This window comes from Aegilops tauschii, chromosome 2 (genome assembly GCF_002575655.3).
Source record: "Aegilops tauschii subsp. strangulata cultivar AL8/78 chromosome 2, Aet v6.0, whole genome shotgun sequence".
Classification (NCBI taxonomy): Eukaryota; Viridiplantae; Streptophyta; class Magnoliopsida; order Poales; family Poaceae; genus Aegilops; species Aegilops tauschii.
In genome coordinates this window covers 78,141,453-78,167,466 of record NC_053036.3, presented here as the reverse complement: position 1 = coordinate 78,167,466, position 26,014 = coordinate 78,141,453, and the positions used below count along the sequence as shown (strand labels likewise).

General features: G+C 45.2%; 1 long non-coding RNA gene across 2 annotated transcripts; it reads right to left on the bottom strand.

Annotated features, from left to right (window-relative positions):
* Positions 1-18,564: 18,564 nt before the first annotated feature.
* LOC109784450 (protein FAR1-RELATED SEQUENCE 5) lies at positions 18,565-25,015 on the bottom strand. Of its 2 annotated transcripts, none has more exons than XR_012201852.1 (6): positions 24,625-25,015; positions 19,931-22,647; positions 19,726-19,845; positions 19,157-19,624; positions 18,940-19,077; positions 18,565-18,859 (listed from the first exon to the last, which is right to left on the bottom strand). It is a non-coding gene; the product is annotated as a protein FAR1-RELATED SEQUENCE 5 (long non-coding RNA). The 2 variants fall into 2 exon arrangements; XR_006669438.2 differs by having other exon boundaries at positions 19,157-19,237; positions 19,317-19,845; positions 23,440-25,000.
* Between the last annotated feature and the right edge of the window lie 999 nt (positions 25,016-26,014).

Sequence of the window (26,014 nt, the reverse complement as noted above, 5' to 3'; positions counted from 1 at the left end):
CAACCGTCGAGAGCGGCCAGGCGAGTAGGCGGCGGGGTGGTTTGTGGGGAGGGTGGGGGTGAGGGGGCGGGGGTGTGTGGGCGATGGGGGTGATGACACGGACCCTATCCGTGTCAAGCACAGAAAATAACGGCCCGTGGGTACAGTTCGTAAAGAAACAACCAAACAGGCCCACAGGCCACTTACTAGTCACAAAGTAAAACCCTATGTTACTAATAAAAAAACACAAAGCAAAATCCTTTTGTCTAAAAAAACAAAAACAAAGGAAAATCGTAAAAAAGAGGGAAATCCTTTTTGGGTGAGTTCAACGTGAACGTGATGGTGAGAGGCTCAAGGAGGAGTTTTGTGCGTTTACAACACCTTTGTTTTAGAGGAAAGAAATGCACCTTACAATGTGAAATTATAAAATCGTTATTAATAAGTGTTGAAAATTCCTTATTTATAAAAAATTGTTTCTTTCCAGAAAAAACAAACTTCAATAATGGGGGTAGGTAATTGCGTCGCCTTTCTCGCCCCCCCCCCCCCCGCCGCATATTCGGGCCATTTACCGCATTTCTATGGTTGTAACCTTGAAAGTTCAAGATCTTATGCGGCCACCATGAAATCATAGCAGGGAATGGGATGAGTGCCCCATGTTAAGCTCTTTGGTCCATATATGTGCCATATGCTACCAACGGGAGGCGTGGCCTCGAAGCCGTTCTCTACGGCTATGATGCCCGTCTGCTATCGTTATAATCAATGCAAATTCGTGAGGGGCTAAAAATTCACCGGACCTGGTGTGGTGTCATTGTACAACCCCTAGAGGGTGTGGTAAAACATCGAGAGCAGCATGCATTGGCCCTCACATAGGCTGTGTGCAAACGGGACCATATCGCATGTCGGATCAAGCCATCGAGAGAGAATGCGTCCAGCCTGTGAAAGGAGTGCGGGGCCCGTTCCTTCATTTGCCTCAAATCTCGATGCCACGTGATGTTAGACCTAGTAACCAAGGCATGTCTCATGCATCGCACTCAACTGGACCCACAACATGCATGCACACATGTCCACGTATGAGTCTAAACGGCGGGGATGCATGGTTCGGGGACTGGCGTAAGTGGTGTGAGTCCAGTTTGGATCTAGCTAAGGTAACACATGAGTCTAAACGTCTACCAAGAGGATGCATGTCCACGTATGAGTCTAAACGTCTACGTGATGCTCCACACCTGGGTCTAGACGGCGGGTCTGCATGTGCTTTGGATATAGCTACCAAGAGGTAACGCATCCGGTTTGTGTCTAGGCGGTGCTTCACGGGGCCTGGCGTGGTCTCGTCGTATGACCCATGAAGGGTGTGGTCAAACACCGAGAGCGGCACGCATAAGCCCTAACGTGGGCTATGTGGAAGGCATGCCATATCGCATGCTGGATCTAGCCAATGGAGGGAACGAGTTCGGCATGCAGATGGAGTGTGGGGCCCGTTCCTTCATTTTCCTCAAAATTCGTTGCCGCTTCATGTGGGCCCTATCCAAAAAGGCCCGTCCAGTGCATCACACACAGCTGGATTCACACCATGCATGCACACTTGGCCACGTAGACACCCACCGTAAACCTTTAGCCAAGTTGACCCACACCATCCATCCACCCTTGACCCCACCTCGGTTCGTTAGTTCTCCAACGAGTCCCTCCCTCCGTAAGCCAAGCATGTCAAAGAGACACACGGCTACCCGTCTTGCACACCGAGATTGGGCATCATGCACTAGTGCCGGGAAACATGTCCATCTGAGCATCTTTGCCCATCGTGGACACTACCGCATGGTCTAGATCGAGGTGGCTAGCGGTGCATGTTGTCGACCTGGTTGGCTAAGGGTGCATGATATGGGTCAACATGAATTGTATTGCATCACATCTAGATTCCCCTGTCCGATACCGGACGCCAGAGGCCCGGAGCAGCACGTGCATGGTACAAGAATCTGCACGGTCGCTGGCGGAGCTTGGATAAAACAAATTTGACCTAACTGACATGGGGTAGGTGCATGCTGAAATTCAATATTTAGGAATTGTTAACAAAATAAAAACGACAATTCAATTGTTTGTACAGGTGACACGTTCACATGCAATATGGCAACTAGTGCACTTTTGGAGGGGAAAAACAGGTGCACTCGTTCCACCGTGCCTCCCACGATTTTTCTTCCATGTATTTCACCACAATATTGGAGGAAAAAAAAGAATGTGATTTTGCCTCAAAAAACGACTTGAGGAGAAATTCTCAACTAACCATATTTAGCTACTAGGTGGAGGTTGCCCCCCGTGGGGAGATTCGATCTACCTCTCCTTCATTTTAGGGTGAGTTCAATGTGAACGTGATGGTGAGAGGCTCAATGTGGAGCTTTGTGCGTCTACAACACCTTTGTTTTAGGAAAAAAATAAGCACCTTATTATAAAATCCTTATTAAAACATGCTAAAAATCCTTATTTTAAAAAACTTGTTTGTCTTGCCAGATAAAACAAACATAAAATTATGGGGATAGTTTATTGTGTGGCCTTTCTCCCCCCCCCCCTCCCATATTCGGGACATTTACCGCATTTCTAGGGTTGTAACATCGAAAGTTCAAGATCTACGGCGGCCACATGAAATCATAGCAAGGATTGGGATGAAAGCCCCATGTTAAGCTCTTTGGTCCATATATGCACCATATGCTACCAAAGGGAGGGGTGGCCTCGACACCGTTCTCTAGGCTATGATGCTCATCAGCTGCCGTTATAATCCATGCAAATTATCGAGGGGCCGAAAATTCACGGGACCTAGCGCAAGTGTAATCATACGACCCCTAGAGGGTGTGGTAAAACATCGAGAGCGGCATGCGTAGGCCCTCACGTAGGCTGTGGGCAACTGGGGCCATATCCCATGCTGGATCAAGCCACAGAGTGGGAATGCGTCCGTCCTGTGAAGGGAGTGCGGGGCCCGTTCCTTCATTTGCCTCAAATCTCGTTGCCGCGTGATGTTAGACCTAGTAACCAAGGACCGTCCCGTGCATTGCACTCAGCTGGAACCACAACACGCATGCACACATGGCCACATATGAGTCTACACGGCGGGGATGCATGGTTCGGGGGCTGGCACAAGTGTCGCGGGTCATGTGTCTAGGTGCTACTCCACTTGGGTCTAAACAGCGGGGGTGCATGGTTTGGATCTAGCTACCGAGAGGTAACGCGCCCGGTTTGTGCCTAGGCGGTGCATCACGGGGCCTGGCGTGGTCTCATCATATGACCCATGAAGGGTATGGTCAAACACCGAGAGGGGCATGCATAAACCCTCACGCGGGGTAAGTGTAAACGAGGCCATATCGCATGTTGGATCTAGCCAATAGGAGGGAACAAGTCCAGCATGCGGACGGTGTGTGGGGCTCGTTCCTTCACTTTCCTCAAAATTCGGTGCCGCTTCATGTGGGCCCTAACCACAAAGGCCCATCCCGTGCATCACACTCACCTGGACCCACACCGTGCAAGCACACTTGGCCACGTAGACACACACCGATAAACCTTGACAATAGCTAGGGTTTAATAATTATCCATTCATTTTACCTAATCGGTACAACATAGCTAGCGATGAACAAAAAAGCTAGATGCCATGTGAAATTAAATGTGCCAACTGTCCCTTCTAGTTTTTTTTCAGTAGTTCTCCCTTCTAGTATTTAGTAGTATTGCGCAAAACAAAAAAATGTCCCTCCTATTTTTCTGTTTTTTTACCACACTATTTTGGTGTTCGGTTTATGTTGCCACGTTTGTGGACCGACATTGTGCACTTTTTCTTTTGCTTGGTTGGTTGATTGGTTGGTTCGGGCAAATCTCTGGGTGTGCACGATGCCGTGTACGTGCATGTTTCTACCTAAATTTCAAAAGTGACGAATTGTGCACGGCCTTGACCTCTCTCTCCCAAACAAACTGAATTTTCACTCCCCAAATCTCGCTCCCGCCTCTAGCGTTCGATCGCCTCTGCCTATCCACCCACGTCTTCGTCGCCGCCCACTACTCGCCGCCGCCAAAAAGCCCACATTCTTGCCGGTGAGGATGATCCTACCTGCCGTGGGAGGGGGCGTGGCTGGTGCGCTCCGTGCGGCGGATGTGGACCCCATGAAGGAACTAGTCGACAAGGACGTCGTCGCCGCCGATTCGCAGCCATAGCTGGTCCAACACAGCACCAACGACGACGAATCGGTTAGTGTGTGCAGATATTAATCCTAGAATTTGCCTTCTCGAGGTTAACCCTAGAAATTGCTCTCTTGTTATTCCTCGCTATTCGTATAGACAATCGTACTATTCGCCTTTTTTTATTAATCGTACGGTTATCAGTCCTAGGGTTTGCAATTAGATGAATGGATCATTTGTATTCCATTTTATGCCTGTCTTTCATATAACCAAAGTTTTAGGAAACCAATACAAAGAAAAAACAATCCATTTATGCCTGCCTTTGATATAATGTACAATTCGCTGGCATGAGATTTTTTTTTCTTCTAATACCAGATTGCAGATTTGGAAGAATGGGAGAACTACCTACAGCTGAGGGAAGCTTTCAGAAAGAAAATCTTCAAGTGGCTCATGGTTGCAAAGATTGTGTACCGGCGTAACGGTCGCTATAAATGCCCGTTCTGCAGGAAAGAGAACCAGCATTCCAAAACCACAGCAATTGCAGCTTACAGAAAGAGGTGGCATCTTAAGGCAAAACCTGCTGAGTTGGCCAACAAATTGGGGAGGGTGAAGACCTAAAAGCATATAGTCATGTTTGTTTTTGTGTTCTATCGACACCAAATGTAAAAAAATTATGGGCCCACATGAACAAGTATCAATCTTTATCTCCTTCGACGGTCAGTGCCACATTGGCCAACATGAACAAGTGTTGATCTCATTGGACTTACATCCTGGCAAAATTCGGTGTCATTCTGAACCTGCTTCATGGGAGGCCTTTCGGGACGGGAAGGGTCCGTCTCAAAGCATGTTTTTGTCGAAATCCTTGAAGTGGACCAACAACCTTGTACCAACATGACTAGCATCATTGCCAAGTTTCGTAGCTTTTTGACGTTGTAAGGATTATCTAGGGCTTTCGCATCGATAAATCATATAATACGTACGTTTTTTTCTCTGCCTGTTTTTTTTCTACGCTCGAGGGTGGGCTGCCATGCATGCGTGTTGTTGGGTTGTGTAAAGAAGCCCACCCGTTGGACCGAGCGATGTCCTCCGCCGTTGCATGCGCCCGAGCGAGCCTACGTTGCATGCGGTTGCATGCATGCGTCCGCTTCAGCCTACGTTGCATGCGTGCACATACGCGAAGGAGCACGCGCCGCAGAGCCGTCCCCGATTGACCCGACTGACGGCACATAGGGCAGCACTTAAACTTCGCATTTTGATTCACACTACAGTTTCCCACGCGTGTACACTCCCGATGCCGCGGTGGGTGGAAAATTTGTTCACATTTGACCCCATTACTGCCACGGTGGCCATTTAAGCCACCTATCATGTTCCTCTTCCTCTCACACCCTTCATCCATCTCCCATACTCTCCCACCTGCATTTTGTGCCTACCCTTCTTCTTCTTCACCACAAACAGCCCCAAGAACCAGCCCGCCGCAGCCATGCAGTACACCGGGCCAACCTACCGCTCCCCCCCCCACCGTGCCAGAGATGCTCTACCCCGCCGGGGTGTACGTCGAGAGCACCCTTCGTGTGTGGGAGATGTCAAGGTGGAGGGGCGCAAGGGGGTTCACCGACTTCTTCCTTGGGGCCGGCTACGGGCACCTCCCTCGGGGATCTCCAAGGATGTACCGAGTCGAGGAGGTCATCCACAACGGGGTTGTGGTTGCTATCCTTGCCCACTTCACCAACCCCTTCAACGTGTTCTACCTTCTCGGTCGCGTGTTCTGGTGTGGCTGCGAGTTCATAGCTTTCACCACCCATAACATCTTCACAGACTACGACAACGTCTTCCCCACCGACGAGCGCATGCACACTCTGCCGTACCCCATCAACAACACCGCGGAGGAGCAGTGAAGGGCGCCCGGAGGAGGAGCAAGGAGGATCCTGGTGGAGAAGCGGTGGCCATCTATCTATCTATCTATCTTTTTTAGCTAAAAAATCTATCTATCTATATTTGTCTTGGTGTTATTTAAGTTGTAAGCGTACTATTAATTCATGTTGTGGGCTTTGGTTGGCCCGAATTATCTATATTTATTATACAAAGTTTTACAGTGGTTGGGCTTTTTTGGAACCATTTTAATCTCTGGCATTTTAGTCATAGGAAAAAATTGTCTCAAAAAAAGTCATAGGAAGAAAACAATCACGCGCCGCCCCTCTCATCCAATGCAGAACCGCCGCCACCATCGTCCTTCCCCTCACCCATCGCCATTACAACCGTGACATCTCCTCCCTCTCCTTCTCCTCCTTCTCGTGGCCACAACTTTGCTCGTCTCCTCTTCCACATCCAACCCCCTTCTTCCATCCACGCAAGAACCTTGATGGAGGAGCAGATCGCCGGCGGCGAGAACGCCGACTTCGTGGAGATCGCCGGCGGCGACCAGGTCAAGATGGCCAGGTTGATGGAGATCCGTTCTTGGTTTAACAACATAAGGCAGTTGAACTGGACGGCAATGGCCACTTTCAGGGAAATGACATCCAGGGAGAAGAAAAAGCTTTTTCCCCCGCCCGCACAACCGAGGCACGACATCGAGATCCTCCTGTGGGCGATGGAGCAGGCCAATTCGTCCAGCCCGTGGGACAGGCGCAGGTGGTGGGTGTTCAGATCCAGGGTAGAGCATCCACTAGATCAGGAACCCACGGTGCACGAGGTGCCGTTGCAGATTGTGGAGCCTCCAACCGAGTCGAAGATGACTCCGAAGCGCAAGAGGAGGAGGACAGTGGTCACGACATCGCTTCCCCGCCGTTCTCCACGCTTCCCTCGCCGCTCCCCTCATCTAAACGGCGGCGGTACCGTTGTTTAGAGTAAGCTTCCCCACTCCTAATCTTCCTACTGCTCGTACTTACAGTCATGGTGGTAGTGATTGAGCACATGCTTTTGGGGGCTGGATTATGATGTATATGAACCCTAGGCTAAATTTGTACTGTTGTAGTGGTAGTATTTGATGTTCACCTGCACTTCTACTCCAAAAATTTGTTATGTGTCTTTCTATTCTTAAGTGATTGATACTATATTTGAACCTTTTTTTTTTAGTTGTTGATTGCTTTTTGGTAGAGCTACCAGCTCTTATGGAGATGCTCATGTTGTATGTCTTGTTCTCCATGATTTGTACTAGCATTTTGTGCAATTAGATGCCATGACAAGCCATGTAGCATATTTATTTATTGCCTCCAACATGCCATCATTTTACTCTGTGCATCTCAGCAAGTATAAATCAGTCAGCTATAAAACTTTGCGAATTTGCTTGATGGTTCCCACTAAACTATAAACCCCCCTCTTTTTCAAAGTAAGCCACTGACATCCGGGTCCCACGGCAGTCACGCACACACAAATGCTCCTAGTCATGTGGCCCCTGGCCCACTGGTCATCCTCGATGGCTAGCCAACCTCAGTGTGCCTCTACCAATAACAGCAGCCCTTTCTGTTATAAAACTATGCAACTTTGCTTGAAGGTTGCCACTAAAAATATAACTCCTATGGCCATGCTTCCTAAAAATTATTTGCATTATGTTGTCAATACTTTCATGCCATGCCTTTTGTTGCTATGACAAGTTTATGTTGCATGGTAAAATCTTGCTCTGAAGTGGCCATGTTAATATAATTGTTTGATGTTAAAAGTAAGTTGCACTTGTGAGCTTGGTTTTGTTTGCTTGTTGTAACCATCATGTCAACACTGTTTGTCATTATAACTGTTTCAGCATAACTGTAATTTTCACTAAGTCCTAACCTGTAACAGCAACTTTGCCATTCGTGTTTCGCAGGAAAAAAACTGGAGTTCACAAGGCTGGAGACCTGGAGTTGTGAGGCTAGGAGGCTGATGGCGCTGCTGCTGGCTGATCCTTCTTCTTCCAGCTTTTGTTCCTCCTTTTCTCTCTACTCGTTGGATTCCTGGGCTACATCCCTATGTGTTTTTAATGTATTAAGTTGATCCTTTGAATTTATTGTATTAGATTTAATGTGGAAGTACCTTAATCTCTACGAAAGAGATGTTGGTTCTATGACTGATAATTTCTAGGTGCATGCTTAAATTCAATATTTAGGGATTTTTTTTGAATTGTTTGGATTGCTTACCACATGTGTCACGTGGTCAATATTTAGGGATTATTAACATATGAAAACAACAATTCGATCACCTATGTAAATGTGTACAACATAATTTTCAAGATAAATTGAAACATGACACGTGCACATGCAATTTGCCAACAAGTCCAGTTGTAGTAGAAAAAGACAGCATGTGCACGTATCCAACCGTGCCTCCTACGATTTTGTTCCATGCTTTTGTCGCCACATGTCTTTGGAAGTAAAAAAAATATAAGGTGATTTTCTCATAATAAACCGTTTTGGAGAGAAATTTGCAACCAACCAAAAATATCTACTGCGTGCAACTTGGCCCCCGTGGGGAGATTGGACCGACTCCTAGATTATAGGGTGAGGCCATCGTGATCGTGAGAGGAGAATTCTTTTTTTCGAGGGAAGGTAGGAATTTTGTGTGGTTACAAAATGGACCTTATTGTAATTAAGGAAATTATTATTTAACAGAAACCTTGCTATTTTCAATCCATTATAAAAATAACTAAATTGTTTTGGAAAAAAAAGTTGATTATGGGTTAGTTCATTTTGTGGACACATACGTGTAGTGGTGCATGCTGTGGGCCCAGGTGTCTCTAGGTGCATGCAGTGTATCATGCTGGCTAGGGGTGCACAAGGTAGTAACCTGGTGAATCGGGGTGAAAGTCTTGTGCTAATTCTATTTTGTGGTGTGCGACATATGAGTCTACCCGGGGGGAATGCTTGGCTTGGGGGCCGGTGTAAGTGGTGTGGGTCTACTGCATAAGTGGTGCGCCACGTGAGTCTAGACGGCGGGGGTGCATGGTTTGGATCTAGCTACCTTGAGGTAACGCATCCGGTTTGCCTACTGAGTGCGGGCCCGTTCCTCCGTTTTCATCGGTGCTTTCTCTTGGGTCAACGGAGAACAATCCAAACGCGCATGCTAGGTCCCGACCTTTCTTGGGTCCCGCGTGCCATATTCGGGACAGTTGCTGCATTTCTAGGGTAGTATCATCGGGAATTCACAATCTATACCGCGGCCACATGAAATCAAAGCAGGGAATGGGGTAACAATCACATGCTAAGCTCTTTGGTCCATATATATGGGCCATGTGCCACCAAAGAGAAGGGCCACCTCGGAGCCATTGTCCATTGAGAGGAAACGAGTCTGGCCTATGAACGGTGTGCGGGGCCTGCCCCTTCATCTGCTTCAGAACTCCGTGCCGCAAGATGTGGACCCTAGCAACCAAGGCTCGTCCCGTGCGCCGCACGCCAACTGGACCCACACCATGCATGCACGCGTGGCCAAGTAGACACTCACCGGTCAACCTTGACAATGTACACAAGACGCATGCGCACTCATTAGCCATCTAGCCCCCAGCCATGCACACCTAGCCAGCTTCACTCAAACCGTGCACCGTTTGCCAGGTTCACCCACACCATCCATCCATTATTGACCCCACCTCGGTTCGTTGGACCTCCGACACGAGTCCCTTCCCTCGGCATGCCAGGTATGTCAAAGCAACACGCCACTACACATATTGCACACCGAGATACGACGTCATTCACTAGTGCCAGCAAACCTATGCACCTGAGCATCTCTACCCATGGTGGACACTAGCGCATGGTTAGGATCGAGAAGCCTAGCGGCACATGATGTCGGCCCGATTGGCTGGGGGTGCATGACATGGGTCCAGATGAAATGCATGGCATCGCATGGATCCACATTCCCCTGCCCAATACCAGACAGCGGGCATATACCAGACGAATCCAAGCGGTCGCTGACGAAGCTTGGAAGCCATGTGTTATGTGCATGCTGAATTTCAATATTTAGGAATTATTAACATACGAAAACAATAATTCAAGCGTCTATGTAAAGGTGTACAACATAATTTTCAATAAAAAATGAAACATGACACGTGCACATGCAACTTGCCAACAAGTGCACTTGTAGTACAAAAGGACAACATGTGCACGTATCCCACCATGCCTTCTACAATTTTTGTTCCATGTTTTTTCGCCACATATCTTTGGAAGGAAAAAAAAGAATGTGATTTTCCCATAAAAAACCGTGATGGCGAGATGGTTGCAACCAACCAAGATAGATAGTGCGTGGAAGTTGTCCCCCGTGGGGAGATTGGATCGACCACTCCTAGATTATAGGGTGAGGCCACCGTGAACGTGATCGTGAGAGGGTGAAGAAGGATTCATTTTTTTGAGGGAAAGGAAGTAATTTTGTGGGTTTACAAAAAGGAATGCACCCCTTTTTGAGGGACAAAAAATGCACGTTATAATGTGTAATTAATGAAATTATAATTTAACAGAAACCTTGCTATTTTCAAGCAATTTAAAAACAACTTACTTGTTTTGGCAAAAAAATGTTGATAATGCGATAGTCCATTTTTTGGACACTTACGTGTAGTGGTGCATGTTGTGGAAATCGGGGTGGAAGTCTTGTGTAAGCTATTTTGCGGGGTGCGGCATATGAGTCTGCACGGGGAATGGTTGGCTTGGGGGCCGGCGTAAGTGATGTGGGTCTAGTGTCTAAGTGGTGCACCACGTGGGTCTAGACGGCGGGCGTGCATGGTTTGGATCTAGCTACCTTGAGGTAACGTGTCCGGTTTGCGCAATGAATGCGGGCCCGTTCCTCCATTTTCGTTGATGCTCTCTCTCGGGTCAACAGAGAACAATCCAAAAGCGCATGCAAGGTCCCGGCCTTTCTCGGAGCCCGCGCTTGCCATATTCGGGACATTTGCCGCATTTCTAGGGCAGTATCCTCGGAAATTCAGGATCTATACAGCGGCCACATGAAATCACAGCAGGGATTGGGGTGACCGTTCCATGCTAAGCTCTGGTCCATATATGTGCCATGTGCGACCAATGGGCAGGGCCGCCTCAGAGCCATTGTTAAGGGCAAAAAATGCCGGGTCTCGTCTGCCGCCGCTATAATCCGTGCAAATTCATGAGGGATCCAAATTTCTTGGGACCTTTCGCGGTGTGGGTGTGGTCGAACATCGAGAGCGGCACGCATAAGCCTTCACATAGGTTGTGTGTAAACGAGACCAAAACACATCCCGGAGCTAGCCATCGAGAGGGAACAAGTCCTGCTTGTGGACGAAGACTGGGGCCCGTCCCTTCATCTGCTTCAGAACTCTGTGCCGCAAGTTGTGGGCCCTACCCACCAAGGCACATCCCGTGCGCCGCACGCAAACTGGACCCACACCATGCATGCACGCATGGCCACGTAGACAACCACCATTCAACCTTGATAATGTACAGATGACGCATGCGCACTCATTAGCCATCTAGCCCCCCAGCCATGCAAACCTAGCCACCTAAACTCAAACCATGCACCATTAGCCAGGTTGACCCACACCATACATCCAGCATTGACCCCATCGTGGTTCGTTCGACCTTCGACGAGCCCCTTCGGTATGCCAGGCACGCCAAAGAGACACGCGGCTACACATATTGCACACCGAGATCCGACGTCATTCACTAGTGCTAGCAAACCTGTCCACATGAGCATCTCTGCGCATGGTGGACACTAGCTCGTTGTTTGGATCGAGAAGGCTAGCGGCGCATGTTTTGGCCCGGTTGGCTCGGGGTGCATGATATGGGTCCAGACGAAACACATGGCATCGCGTGGATCAACATTCCCCTCCTCGGTACCGGACATCCGATATATGGCAGACGAATCCGCGCGGTTGCTGACGAAGTTTTGTCACATCCATTTGCCATTCCATTGTTTGTAAAGTTTTACAACATATTTTAGGACAAATATAAAACATGACACGTGCAGATGAAACAAGCCTACAAATTCAGTTGTCCCACTGTATGACTTTGTTCTGTGTAATGAGGGAGCAGTTGCATTACACAATTTTTTGAAGGGAAGTTGCATTACTCCTAAATCATGGTTGTGCACGATCAGGCTATTCATTTTAGTGAGAAGTTACGTTTTGACGTGGCAAGACGTGGTGGTGTGAACAACGCACGGGGAGGTGTGAACGTGGCATCAACTTCTTTTGACTGCCCAGGACTAAATCGGCGGCTCCGCTTCCCCATAGCACGCTCCGCTTCCCCATTAGCATTTATCTCATCGCCGCCCCGCTCTTCCCGTCCTCTTCTCCATCCACAAATACGAGGGTTTTCTCCTCCCACGCCTCACCACTCGCCTGCCCATCCCGCCGCTGCTCCCTTCCCGCCGCTGCACCTCCGCCGTCGAGATGCCCAAGCGCACCATGGGAGGGAGGGCCGATGCCATGGCGCACGAAGCATCCAAGCACCGTGCGAAGCTGCACATGGAGAAACCCCTCCCTGCCGGCGAGGGGTCCAGCCAGCAGCAGGGCGGCCTTGACGTCGTCGACCACGTCCAGGCTCCGGTGCAGGTGTCACCTACGCCGGAGCAGGTGGCTCCTCCGCCGGAGCAGGTGACTCCTCTGCCACACCATCTGCCTCCTCTGCCGCAGCCCGTGGTCAACGTCGACGGCGACGACGAAGAAGAAGAGGTCAGTCCTATTTTAGGAAATATCCTAGGTTTCCTTGTTCAGTCCCTTATCTATTTTTGGGCATGGCTAGGGTTTCTGCTTTTCTTCCATCTATGAAATCCGTACCTAGATTCATTAGATCCGGTAGGTTTCAAGGGCGGATCCACATGGGTGCATGGGTGTGGGGGTTGGCTCCTCATTGTATAGGTTATCTTGTTTTTAAGATCTACCAACCACTCCGATCCATGGCTCTCGTGCATCCAAAATGTGTTGATGCCAAATTTTAAGATAGATCTACCAACCACCCAAAAAAAAATTCCCGAAATTTCTTATATATGGTTCTTTTATTGCTAAATGGACTAAAAGTGGTGTAGTTTATGCACTAAACTCATGTCAATTTGTATAAAACTAGCCTCTCACGCTTAATCTAGCAGACACATTTTTTGTCGTTCAATTTGCTCAACACCAATTGCTTGATTCCTGGAGTCCAATTACCATAGGCTGTAATATTTTAGACTTGTTATCATCGCTACTTGAAATATATTATTTGGTTGCTTATTTTCAGCATAATATTTTCTGCAAGTAAAGGATAACAACACCATGCCTTGTTTACGAAAATGTCATACTAAATAATCTTCATTTTCTGTCATTCATGTCTGTACTGTCAGTATGATGGAAAAATGATATTTTCACATGAACATTTTAGATATTACTCCTAACTCTTTAATTTCTTGAGTAACAGAAGCAGAGGCAGAAGAATGCCTTCTGGACTCAAAAGCCAACTTGATCTCAGCCGTTTGAAAAATATTGTTGTGGTTTTGGTTTGCAATATAAATTTTTGAACACCCAACTTTGAAATCCTGGATCCGAATCTGTGTTGCTAGGTTGCATTAGTTTAGGCATGTATATGACATTTTTTGATCTATATAAAATATTCTGCTATTTATGTGGGACCAGGTAGCTGCTCTGGCTCCTAAGACGGAGCAGGTGTCTCCTCTGCCACGGGTGACGCCTCCTGTGCCCGAGCCTGTGGTCGTCGGCGATGTCAACAAAGAAGACGTTAGTCATCTATCTCCTTTAATTTTTTGTAAAATCCTAGGTGTGCTCTGGTCAGTCCTTTTGTCTATTTTTGGGGAAGGCCAGGGTTTCTTTTTATCTTTGATCGATGGACTCCATATCAATATTCTATAGATGTGTTAGGTAACTAGCTAGGTTACATGTGTTGAGCCCTGTATAGGCAATATTTTGATCTAGATAAATTATTCTGCTAATAAATCCACCTAGGTTTGGTGACTGTGCTAATACAAATACGTAGCTTGACCTTGGAATTGAATTGGTCATCCTGATCTTTTCTGTTTGGCCAGAATTGGTAAAGCTGCCAAATCTGCATCTGATCCGGCCCAACACTTTGTTCCTTTTGTGGGCCTGCACAAGTGGGAGGCAGAGAGAAAAGCGAGCGATGGCCCCAACCCCAACCCCACCCCCATTCCCAATCCCACCACACTTCGTTCTTTGCAGAGACAGAGAGGCGACGCGGAGGGCGACGACTAGGGTTTGCCAAGCCGTCACCTTGGCCGCCCCCGTCGTCGTCAAATCGGCCGGATCCGCGAGGCCACCCACTCCCCCCTGCTCCGGCCACGATTCTCCACTGCTTCGTTGACAGCAACGTCCGACAACGGCACCTCTTATCCCCAATCCTGGTCGCGCCGCCCGAAGCTCCGGTGGTGCCAGCTTCGAACAAGTCTACTCCGGCCCCATCTGGTACCACTTCGCAGGTAAGATTGATCTTCCATGCCCTTCGAATGTCGGTCTGGCCTTAATTTTGCGATCTAGCAGCACCGCCCAAGTTAAAATCTGACACTTGCTTGTGTGCATGTTTCGGGTATTCGCAGATTTACTGTCAACTAGTAGGTCATATTGCAACAAGTAATTTTACAGCAAGATAATCTGACAATGTGCTGCGTAATCATGGTTTTACTTGTTCGTATGGGTAGTAATGGGTAAACACTTTCGTGCAAGTAAGAGAAAAAGGTGGGTGTTGGCCAGCATACCTTGCTCGTCGACATAGCCTTCACTATGCTATCATCTTGCTTGACAGATGCTATCAAGTACTTTTTCCCCATGGAAAATGACCCCCCCACTGCTAGATATAGAAAAAGTATATCCACAGGAGCATACACATGTTTTGGTTTGTTGGGATAGTTTGAAGACTGTGTATATGTATTTGCTGATGCTTAGTTATTAAAAACTAAAAAGGCGAGCACAGAAGCAGTCCATGAGGAAATTTGTAATGATGGAATGAGGATCAGTTATAGTTTCATGTATTACTTGATGGTAGTATGATGATTAGTGCATATTTTGAAGGATTTGTCAAGTATAGACTGCTCTTGATTGGTGCATGTTTTTGATGATATGTGCACACATGTAATATTTTTGGTTGGTGCATATTTTTGCTGATTGTTGTTACTGCTTACTTGAATTATGTCAGCCTATCTCCAAGATATGGTATGGGCTTGTTGGGGTCAATGAAAATTTGCTGTGAGCTAGTAGTTCACATTGCAACAAATTCCTCACTGTTGGATTTTCTGCCATTATACTTCATAATCATGATTTTACTTGTTGGTATGGGTAGTAATGAGTAAATAAATAGCAAGTATACAAAAGGGTGACTATTGGTCAGCATACCTTGCTCGTTCTCATAGCCTTCACTATGTTGTCATCTTGCTTGAGAGATTCTATCATGTCCTTATTCTCACTGGAAATTGGAAAATTAACCTCCACAGCTACCTCTAAAAATGTTATGTACAGCAGCAAATGCATTATTTGTTTTGTTGGGACAATTTAAAGACTTTATATTTATTACCTGATGGTACCACACAACAGCCCATTAGGAAATTTGCAGTGATCAAAGGCAGGTCAGTTATAGTTTCATGTATTGCTCGATGAGAGCAGTCAATCATGGTTCATTTTTACATGGATACTAATTGGTTGGTTACCAAGTTTTCTTGTCCATCTCACAAAATTGTAACCTTGAAATATCCTAATTGGTTATGTCTGCCCAATGATTATGAGTCTAACCACTAGTCTTGACTAGTCGTGCGAATAGTTGTCGACTAGCTTTTTCGTGTAGATGTTTATACATGAACTACGTACTTAGCAAGAAGTATGCGAAAAGATTATTCACATTGTATATGGTGCTAACAAGTCCTAATGGAAGACTGATTTCGTATATCAATAACTAACATTTGTTCATTGCAATGCATGCAACAGGTTTGAATGGCAAGGGAAACCATCCTCATCAGCGGTGAAGAGAGTGATCACTGGACCACCTCAGATGATGCTTCAGATGGCACTTCACGTGGGAGTGGCGGCTATAGCGGTGATGACGACACCTCTAGCGACTATGACACTGATGATAGTTCTGATGGAGATGGAGATGTGGACCACGATCCTATCTTGGCACTACGGGGTAAAGTTCTATATGGCTGGTCAGATATTAAATGAACCGTGAAATATCGAAAGTTGATGTTTGAGTGACACTTGATTACCACACATTGCTCTGTTTGGGTTCTAGATGACCTTCCAAATCAACATTGACTGAACTAGAGCTTACATAGAGCAGTGTTTAGTTGTTAGTTTAAATAAATCAAATATTCAATTTGCCCATGTTTCTATGAGATATTGCTGGGTGGATGTGATTGGGTTATCTATGTCCTTCATTTCTTGATCATTGGAGTAGGCATTGATCATTAACCCAGTGCTGATGTTCTAGATCTTACGTATGAAATTATTTACTACTCTGTCATCTTAATTTTTTTTGATACAGGTCCGGGATACCTTGTGAGAAAAGGAACTTTCGAGGATCGCATCTTCTACGGCAACCATGTATCGCTAAACAAGGATCGGTGGGACTGTCTCAAATCCATAGTAAAGAAGTGCCAACCTACCATATCATACTATGTCAGCACCGTCACTCGCTCGGCAGCCATCAGAGGGAAGAGCAAGATGGTAAACACTTGGACTTTTCTTTTTGCATATCATACTTCACTAGTGAAAATGCCATCATTTAGAGACAGAGAGGAGGACGGGCGTGGTTGTGCAAATCATACTTACTTTTTTTTGTGCAAATCATAATTCATTTTTTATGTAACATTATTTATTTCCCCGTGCAATCAGTGCTTCTCAAAGGATTACAGTCAGGACTACCTCAAAGATTATCTGCGAAAGCACATGGTTGTGCGTGTCACCAACGAACATTTTGAAGGTAATAAAAAGGTCTTGTTCAAGATGGGCAAGAAGGACGGGCGTGCGATCATGACGAAGAACTGGAGAGAAGTCGTTGAGGGCGCCAGAATGAAAGAAGATCAAATGGCTATCTTCAGGTTCATGGAAAGGAGTGGAGGTGGGCTTAGGGTGAACATGGTTAGTGGCATGAGGATTCGTTGACCCATGGCAGTAGTTTGACGCTAGTTTTATACTCTGTATGTACTAGCCAGTAACTGCAAGTTGGTAGTATCAGCTTTTGGGTCCAGTAAGTGCAACTTAGTAGTAATTGGTACTTGGTAGTAACTGGTACTTTGGTGGTATAACTTTTGGGTCCGACTGGATATGAAGATCGTCCAGTAAGTGGAACTTGGCAGTAACTTGGTGGTAGTATGAATCCTATGTGGCGTAATGTACTTGCTATGCAAGTCTATATATATAACGCACCCTGGTACCCTCCTTGATATAATTACATTTATGGACTGCAATTATATTTCCTTTTTTTGCCACAGTGATGCTAGTATTTTTAGAATCAAATCTAACCGGGTTTCAAATGGATTAGACACTACTTTCATTTTTGAACAAGGTTTTTGTGTTGGCTAGTACGAGTTATTTTGAAAATGCGGTTTGTATGTGTGTCGTACAAAAAAATGCAATGCAAAACAAAAACTTGCAGGTCGAAATGCAATGCAAAAAATGATGTTTCTGTTACTTTCGAGATGGCATGCTATTTTCGAAAACAGAGCAAACCAGCATGTTTTTTTAATTTGAAAAACATTATACTAAAAAACATGCTATCTTTTAAAAAGCGTAATTAAAAAAATGATGTTTTCAAAATCAGCACGCTGCTTTCAAAACAGCATATTTAAATACGCATGTAATTTTTGAAATCAGCATGCTATTTTAAAAATAGCGTTATATTTTTAAAAACAGCGTTATATTTTTAGAATGATGTTGTTATTTTGAAATCAGCATGCTATTTTTAAAAACAACATATTCAAAAGAACATGATTTTTTTATATCAGCATGCTATTTTTGAAATCAGCATGCTATTTTAAAAGTAACATATTGAAAAGAGCATTATATTTTTTAAATAAGCATGCTATTTTTCAAATTAGCATGATATTTTCAAAAACAACATGCTATTTTAAAAGTAGCATATTGAAAAGAGCATTATATTTTTAAAAGTAGCATGTTATTTTTAAAATTAGCATGATATTTTTGAAATCAGCATGTTATTTTAAAAGTAGCATATTGAAAAGAGCATTATAATTTTAAAATTAGCATGCTATTTTTAAAATAGCATGGTATTTTAAAAACAGTATATTCAAAGCAGCATGCTATTTTTAAATCAGCATATTCATTCTATTTTATTTTCAATTGAACATGCTTTTTTCAAATGAGTATGCTATTTTTAAAATATCAGTATGCTTATTTTCTATTTGAAAATAAACGATTCTCAAGGTTATTTGAAAACGAGGTTTCTATTAACGTTCTATTTTCTTATATATATAAATTTTTGGTTTCTTTTTTATATTTCAAGTATGAAATTTGATTACACTTTGAAAAAATTTCAGCAATATATTATGTAAAAAATGAAAAAAAAATACACAAAACCAACTTCACTAAAAATGCATTGTTTCATCGATGTTGATAAATCATAACTAGCCTACCATGTCGACCCGTCCATAATAAAATGAGGGTGTACCAATCAAACGATGAATTCAGAAAAATAGTGGCAGTCCATCAAATAGGTCTAATACATCAGAAACAAGGTGGATCACGGCATGAAAAACTGTCTACTTTAGTTTGTTCTCAATTTTTCGACCCCAGAAATCCTTTTGTTTTCTCTGCTTGACCCTGTGCATCTAAACATCCTGTCTCGACTTCACTTTAGCTTTCCTGCATGAAACAACGTTTGTTAATAGGATAGCAAAGAAGATTTGAGCATGTACAGTACACTATAACAGAAAAACACTAACTTCACTGATTTTCTCTTCATAGCTACAGAAGCTAACTTGACAGCTCTTATTCGCTCAGCCTGTGGTACATTCCTAGCAGGCCTTTTTGTCTTCATCACCCCTTCGGCCTGTTCTTTACCGCCCTTCCTAGAGTCTTTCCTGGAAAAGTTAACAAATGTCAACATAGTACTAGCAAATACCCGACTTCTAGAGCGGACATGTAAGTACAGATACTAACTTCACTGGTTTTCCTCGCGCACCCTTGTCATCGTTCTTTTTCTTTCTCCCAGCATTGACATTTGGAGCGCCTTTGCATTTCCTGCAAAAAATGAAATAGATGAATCTGCAGTCAGCATTCGAAAACATGTTTAAGTACGCACAATTGTGCTAATGCCCACTTGTTTGGTTTTGTGTAATCCTCTTTTGCAACCTCCAATTGTCTCTTCCTAGCCCTCCTCAGCCCACCATCTTCTGCATCTGAATCTTCCTCTTCTTCTGCATCTGAATCTCCCTCTTCTTCTGCATCTGAATCTCCCTCTTCTTCTGCATCTGAATCTTCCTCTTCTTCTGTACCTGAATCTTCCTCTTCTTCTGTATCTACTCTGTCTCTTCTTCTGTATCTGTCTCTGTCTCTTCTTCTGTATCTGACTCTGTCTCTTCTTTTTGCTTCTTCCTCCTTGTGCTATTTGATTTCTCTCATTTTTTCCTGTGTAAATTGAAGAAAAACATGTGAACACTCTCCGGGAGAACATATTAACACTGTAAGCATGTATGGAAATGAACAATGAGATTAACATGTGCACTAACTTCGTTGCTTTTTTTGAATCTTCCTCTTCTTCTGTATCTGAATCTGTGTCTTCTTCTATCTCTGAGTCTTTCTCTTTTCGCTTCTTCCTCCTTGCGACCTTTGATTTCCCCGATTTGTTCCTGAGTAAATTGAAGAAAAAGAGAGAACATATTAACATTGTAAGCATGTATGGAAATGAACAATGAGATAAACATGTGCACTAACTTCGTTGCTTTTTTTCCCTCTCATCCGCTCGCACCTGGATTTAATCCTCTTGTTCGATTCTTCGGTAGTTGGTCTCCCTTTTGGAACTATTTTGATTGGATTTTTCACGTCATCAGTGCAGCATTCGCGAGCAGCAGAGAAGTATGCCGGCAAAGGAACAAATGATTTATGGCCTTCATCCAAATCAGTTTTTTCTCCATCAACCAATATACTCTGGAGGAGCTCCATCACCTATTCTGACTGTGAATCGCTAGCTGCGGCTATGAATAAAGCGTCACTAGCCATGTTGCGTAGTTGATGATACTTATTCATGTGATCAGACCATACATGAGTATTCGCAGTCCTCGAAGAAGGGAACGCTGGCTTGGCATGCATTGTCCATCTTTTCTTGACAATTTTTTTTTGGAAATGTGCGTACACCAAGATGATCCAGAACGCATAATATACGTGCGCATGGGTAATCCTGACTTTCCAACTTTTTACATTTACAAGCCGCATCATCCAGTCTTGCTCCTGTAAACAGACAAGTCACGTGATATATAAAATCCACAGGCTTAGCATCCACGCCTTGTGCATCCAACTTTTTTGCATCCAACTCCTCACTGTCCTTACCTTCCAAGTCATTGGGATCCTTGGCATCCAGGTTTTTGGCATGCAAGTCCACACCATCCTTACCTTTCAAGTCATTGGGATCCTCAGCATCCAAGTTTTTTGCATGCAAGTCCTCAGCATCCTTACCTTCCAAGTCATTGGGATCCTCAGCATCCAAGTTTTTTGCATGCAAGTCCTCAACATCCTTACCATCCAAGTCATTGGGATCCTCAGCATCCAATTTTTTTGCATGCAAGTCCTCAGCATCCTTACCTTAATTACCTTGCAATTCTGTAGCATCCCTGCCATATGGGACTTTATCATATGGGGCTTTGCGCAAAACTCCAAACATGACCAAACCATCACATGCTACCCGGTCCGTGACCTGCCAATTTGCCCCTTCGACAATCTGACGCTTTACCTTTGGAAACATCACAGTTGTATAAATATAAGAGGCAGCAATCTCCAGAGGGTGTGCATTCAGCTTAGTGAAGGGTATCGTATGTGTTGCTACTGCATCTAATGATGCTTCATTCTTACGCATTATGGATACACAGTGCTCAACATGCTGCAACAAATCAACAAGCTGCATCTTCCTGTTCAGGTGCACATGAAGCCTTGAGTTGAGAGACTCACTCCTCTGATTACTCATCATGCCTAGGAAATATCTACCCTTTGTGTACGCAGCAGCCCATTTGTGTCGCAGCTCGTACATCCTGTTAACCCATGACGACCTCTTCCCCGTTGGTTTTATTTTGAACCGAACCTTATAAGCCTCCCATCTTTTCTCAAACTCATCAACATCCCAACGACGGTAAATGAATTCCCTAAATTCCTCAAGCTTTTTCTTGCGGAGGTGCGTCACCATATTCTCCTCCATATGCCACGTGCACAAACGATGATCTGTTCCAGTCCAGACAGTAGCTATTGCTTTAGCCATTGAACCGTCCCCATCGGTGATTGCTGAAATGGGTGCCTTTTGGGACATTGCCTCCAAAAATACATGAAGAAGCCACTGGTATGATGCAACTGTCTCTTCTGACACTAGACCGACCCCAAACAAAACTGTGTTGCGGTGATGGTTCAGACCAACAAATGGAACAAACGGAAGTCTGTACTTGTTAGACTGGTATGTACTGTCGAACACCACGACACCACCAAAGGCAACATAGTCAATCCGGGATTGTGAATCAGCCCACAATATGTTCCTCAAATGGCCTTCTTTGTCTTTTGTGTTTTTGAAAAAGAATTCCGGGTCTGCTTTTTTCTGTGCAATCATATAGGTGAGCAAATATCTAGCATCACTGCCTTCTATCTTGCGCTTCTTCTGAATTGAAACATGGTTGTATAGATCTCGATCTATAAATCCAAGCTTGTCGGGACCTCCGGCATTCTTCTCCATTACATTCATAATCTGATGTGTTCGAAGTCCACCGACAGCATACTCGATGACATCGGCCTTTTGTGCGTCAGTCATTCTACGATGAGCCGATAAGTAGGGAGTCAGGTCAGCAGGGACAAACAGATGGTTATGCTTGTCCACAAAATTCTTGACGAACCAGAGGCCACTGCTATCTTGTAGCTCAACCTGAAAAAGAGCGGGACACCCACACCGAGAAAGACCCCTCGGTGTTCTTTTTCTTTCAGCTCTGTTAAAGTGCTTAAGGGCCCGCCATCCTTGTTTGCAGCACTTGTATGTCCTTCTGTATGCATTTTGTTTCGGACCCGGACCCCTGTACTTCAGATCATCCTTTCTAACACCAAACCCAATTTTTCTCGCATAGCCTACTAGAACATCTAGGCTTCTTCCTCAGTACTGAAAGTCTTCTTCACAATCTCTAAGTATTCCATACACTCATTCAGGTCTGACCAGCCATGCCTTTATTATCAATTCCTTTACCTTGCATGTGTACATCATCCATGTCTATGCCATCCTTGCCTGCATCCTCATTATCCTTATCATCCATGCACATACCATCCATTCCTTTGGGGTCCATGGCTACGAAATCATTGTCCTTATCATCCATGCCTTTGCCTTCGTTGCCTCTATGACCCATGTCCTTGTCATCCTTGCCTGTATCACCCAAGTTTTTGCCATCGTTGCCTTTATCATCCATGTCGTTATGCTGCCAGCGAAAACAGATAGTCAATGTAACGGATGGATAGCATACGTTACCGAAATTATGCACTACTCTACTTAAATAATTGATTTAATTTTTCATATCGGATTCATGTACCTAACTCAGTCCTTGAAAAGCTGTAAGTAAATATGCCCTGACTAAATCCAGAAATTTGTAATTGATTGTACTAGCTCTAACCAATGATCTCCTACCTAAATCCAAAGTCGACGAGTCCTTCAAATGCCTTGATAGATCCACCCTGATAGATCAATTATCTCCAAACTCCATTCAAAATTATGTCCTAACTAAATCAAAATTATCTCCTAACAAAATCCAAAAGTATCTCCTAAGTAAATCCAAATTATCTCCTAACTAAATCCAAAATAAGTCCAAACTCCATACAAAATAATTATCTCCTAACTAAATCCAAAATATCTCGAAACTCAATTCAAAAGTATTTCCTAACTAAATCCAAAATAACTTTCTTTGAATCCAAATCTGCTGACAACTTTCTCATGCCACATAACCCTAACTAAGTCCTTCAATATGTCCTAGCTACATCCGACTTACACTTCCTTTCAATCGTAATCTCGTCACAACTTTCTGAAAACATAAACCCTAATCCTCACATGACATATCCTAAACCCTAACCAAATCCGATCGAAATCTCGTCACAACTTTCTGAAACGATAAACCCTAAACCTCACATGACATATCCTAAACCCGAATCAAATTCAACCCCTATTGGTGCTATATGCAGAAGGGACCAGAAAAGATTTGAGATGGCTAGGCACTTACAGCGAAGATCCGGCGTGAAAAAGTTGATGCACGTCGATGAGGATGATGTGGCCTCTCAGGTCGGGGAAGGTGGCGTCCGCTCGGGGAAGGAGTGATTAGCGGCTCGTGGGGTGACTTGCGATGGAGGGGGAGGGGGGAGTAGGAGCAGGAGGGGTAGACACGGCGGGTGCGATCGGCGGCGATCGAGGGCGCCCGAGGTTAGGGCTCGAGAGGAGGAGAGAGGACGAACCGCTCGAACCGAAATTCAAAAGAGTACGCACGATGATTGGACCTCTATAATGAAGTGCTTTATTAATGCAATTAATTTAATCGAAAAATTTAGGACGAGAATACCCTGGACCTAATTGGGCCGATTAAAGGTACAAAAAAATTTAGGTCGAAAATACCCTTGAGCTAAAAAGGCCCAGTTATTCTCATCCGTTAGATCGCCCATATAATACACGTGCTCTGGTGTATTATAATGCACCGTAAAATTTTCCTTGACAATTTAAGGCCAGTGCTAGGCGTCGGTCCACCGGCGCTAGCTTTGGGCCGGTCCTGCATGCACCGTACGATGTGACTTTTTGCAGCCGTCTGATCCAGCTTTAATCCCGACTCGCTCGTGCCTTCTTCCTTCATACGTCTTCCTCACAAAGCCCACCTCTCCACTGCATCTCCGTTCCTCAAAAACAGCATATGCCGTCTCGATTTCCCAGCAGCCCAACGACGCAATATCTGCATCAGCGATCGTCGGCTACAGTAGCCACCGGCAACCCGCGCTCACCCTTGGCCGTCCGCGCTCGCCGTCTCCCGTCGCCCCTCAGGAAGATGAGGAAGACGATTGCAACTCTCCGTGGGTCAGTTCCAGCACGGGTCGCCCTGGTTGCAGCATTTCTGGCATCACCACCTCTAGCTCGCCGTCGTTGTCGGCTTCTACCACCGTGTTCCAGCAACAAAAACAATGTCACCGGTTGTAGCAAAAAAAATCACTAGTCCCAGCAAAAAAGATCAATGGTTCCAGCAAAACATCCATCGCCGCCGCCGGTAGCAACAAAAAATCTCGTCCGATCCAGCAAAAAATCTTGCAGGTTGTAGCAAAAACAAAAGTCGGTACCAGCAAAAGATGACTCGACGGTCGTCCTGTTCCAGCAATGAAAAGTGTGGTTTGTAGCTTTTTCAACAGCCGGTTCCAGCAAATAGTCTCACCGGTTGCATCACCAAAAGGTCGCCGTCTCCCTCCCCATCAGCTGCTGGTTGTAACACCAGTAGTTGCCGCCGGCCATCTCCGCATAGCCGGTAGCAGCAATTTTCATCACCGGTTGCAACTCCTGCCACAACAGCATGCACCCCGCGTCTTTGCAGCGATGGCTGAGGGCTCCCTGCTCTGGCGCCACGAGCACGAGGGAAGGAGGAGGAGGCGGCGACCATGGCTTGACGGCCCGCAGCAGCACCTTCACAGCGCCAACTCCGCTCCTTCCCGGCCCCGCCCCCTTGCAGCGGTGGGAGCTGCAGCTCCGTATGTTCTGCCGCGGGAGGAAGAGGATGCGGTGCAGCGGCTAGGACCTCATCGCCGGAGGAGCATGTGGATCCGAGAGAGAGAGAGATGAGCGGTTGGGAGAGATGATGAAAGGATAAGGCCGTCGTTCTTTCACGTGTGGGCCCGTGAAAAAGATGTGTGTCATGCGCTCGGGAGGTTGATGACACAGCGTGAGGCGTGCGAGACGTACGATTCAACTCTAATCGAACAGGCAGCAATGGACCGGCGCAAGAGCGAGCCGGTCAGCCGGTGGGAAAGATTTCCCTTTGACAAAATACACCTCGGGCGTTGGCACCAAACATGGGGATCCTCGCGATACCAGCTCGGATCTACTGACATGATCTGATGATCACTCTAATCTCACCTCCACAGTCGCTACTGTCTTGCAACATTGGCTGTGTCTTCCGCAACACGGGAGGGGACCTCGCAACTTCCAATTGGATCTACACCAACAACTCGAACGATGAACACGTCCCAGGGTCTGCTACCAGAAGGAACCCATGAATCAGTGAAAATGTAATCAGAGTTTTCTCTCCGGTTTCTCTTTCATCACAATACACAGGTTGATATATTCAACGTAAAGCTTGTATGTTTCATCCTTGTACGTTAAAATTGTGCACGTGTTGACAATTGATATTGTAGTGCCGAGTTCTAAATAATCATGTTGTGAAGATTATCTTTTTTTAGGGGATGCTGTGAAGATTATCGACGGGCAAATAACCATGATAGTATACCAATGGGAATCTCGGATAATGAAAACAAAGATCAGATTCATGAAAAAAGAATCTGTGCAATGAACTCATCCATTTGGCCCACTACTTTTGGTATGATAACTGAATATATATTGGAGTTTAACTTCTATATGGTAAGAACTCATCCAGTTGGCCCACTACTTTTGGTATGATAACTGAATATATTGGAATTTAGCTCCTGTTGACATATGGATTATTTCTGGACCAGTGTCTTTGACTTGCGTAATCAAATTTAATGAATCTCATGCAGCAGCACCTTATGAAAACAGATTGATTATTGTAGCGCTACTTGTCCATATCCCTTATT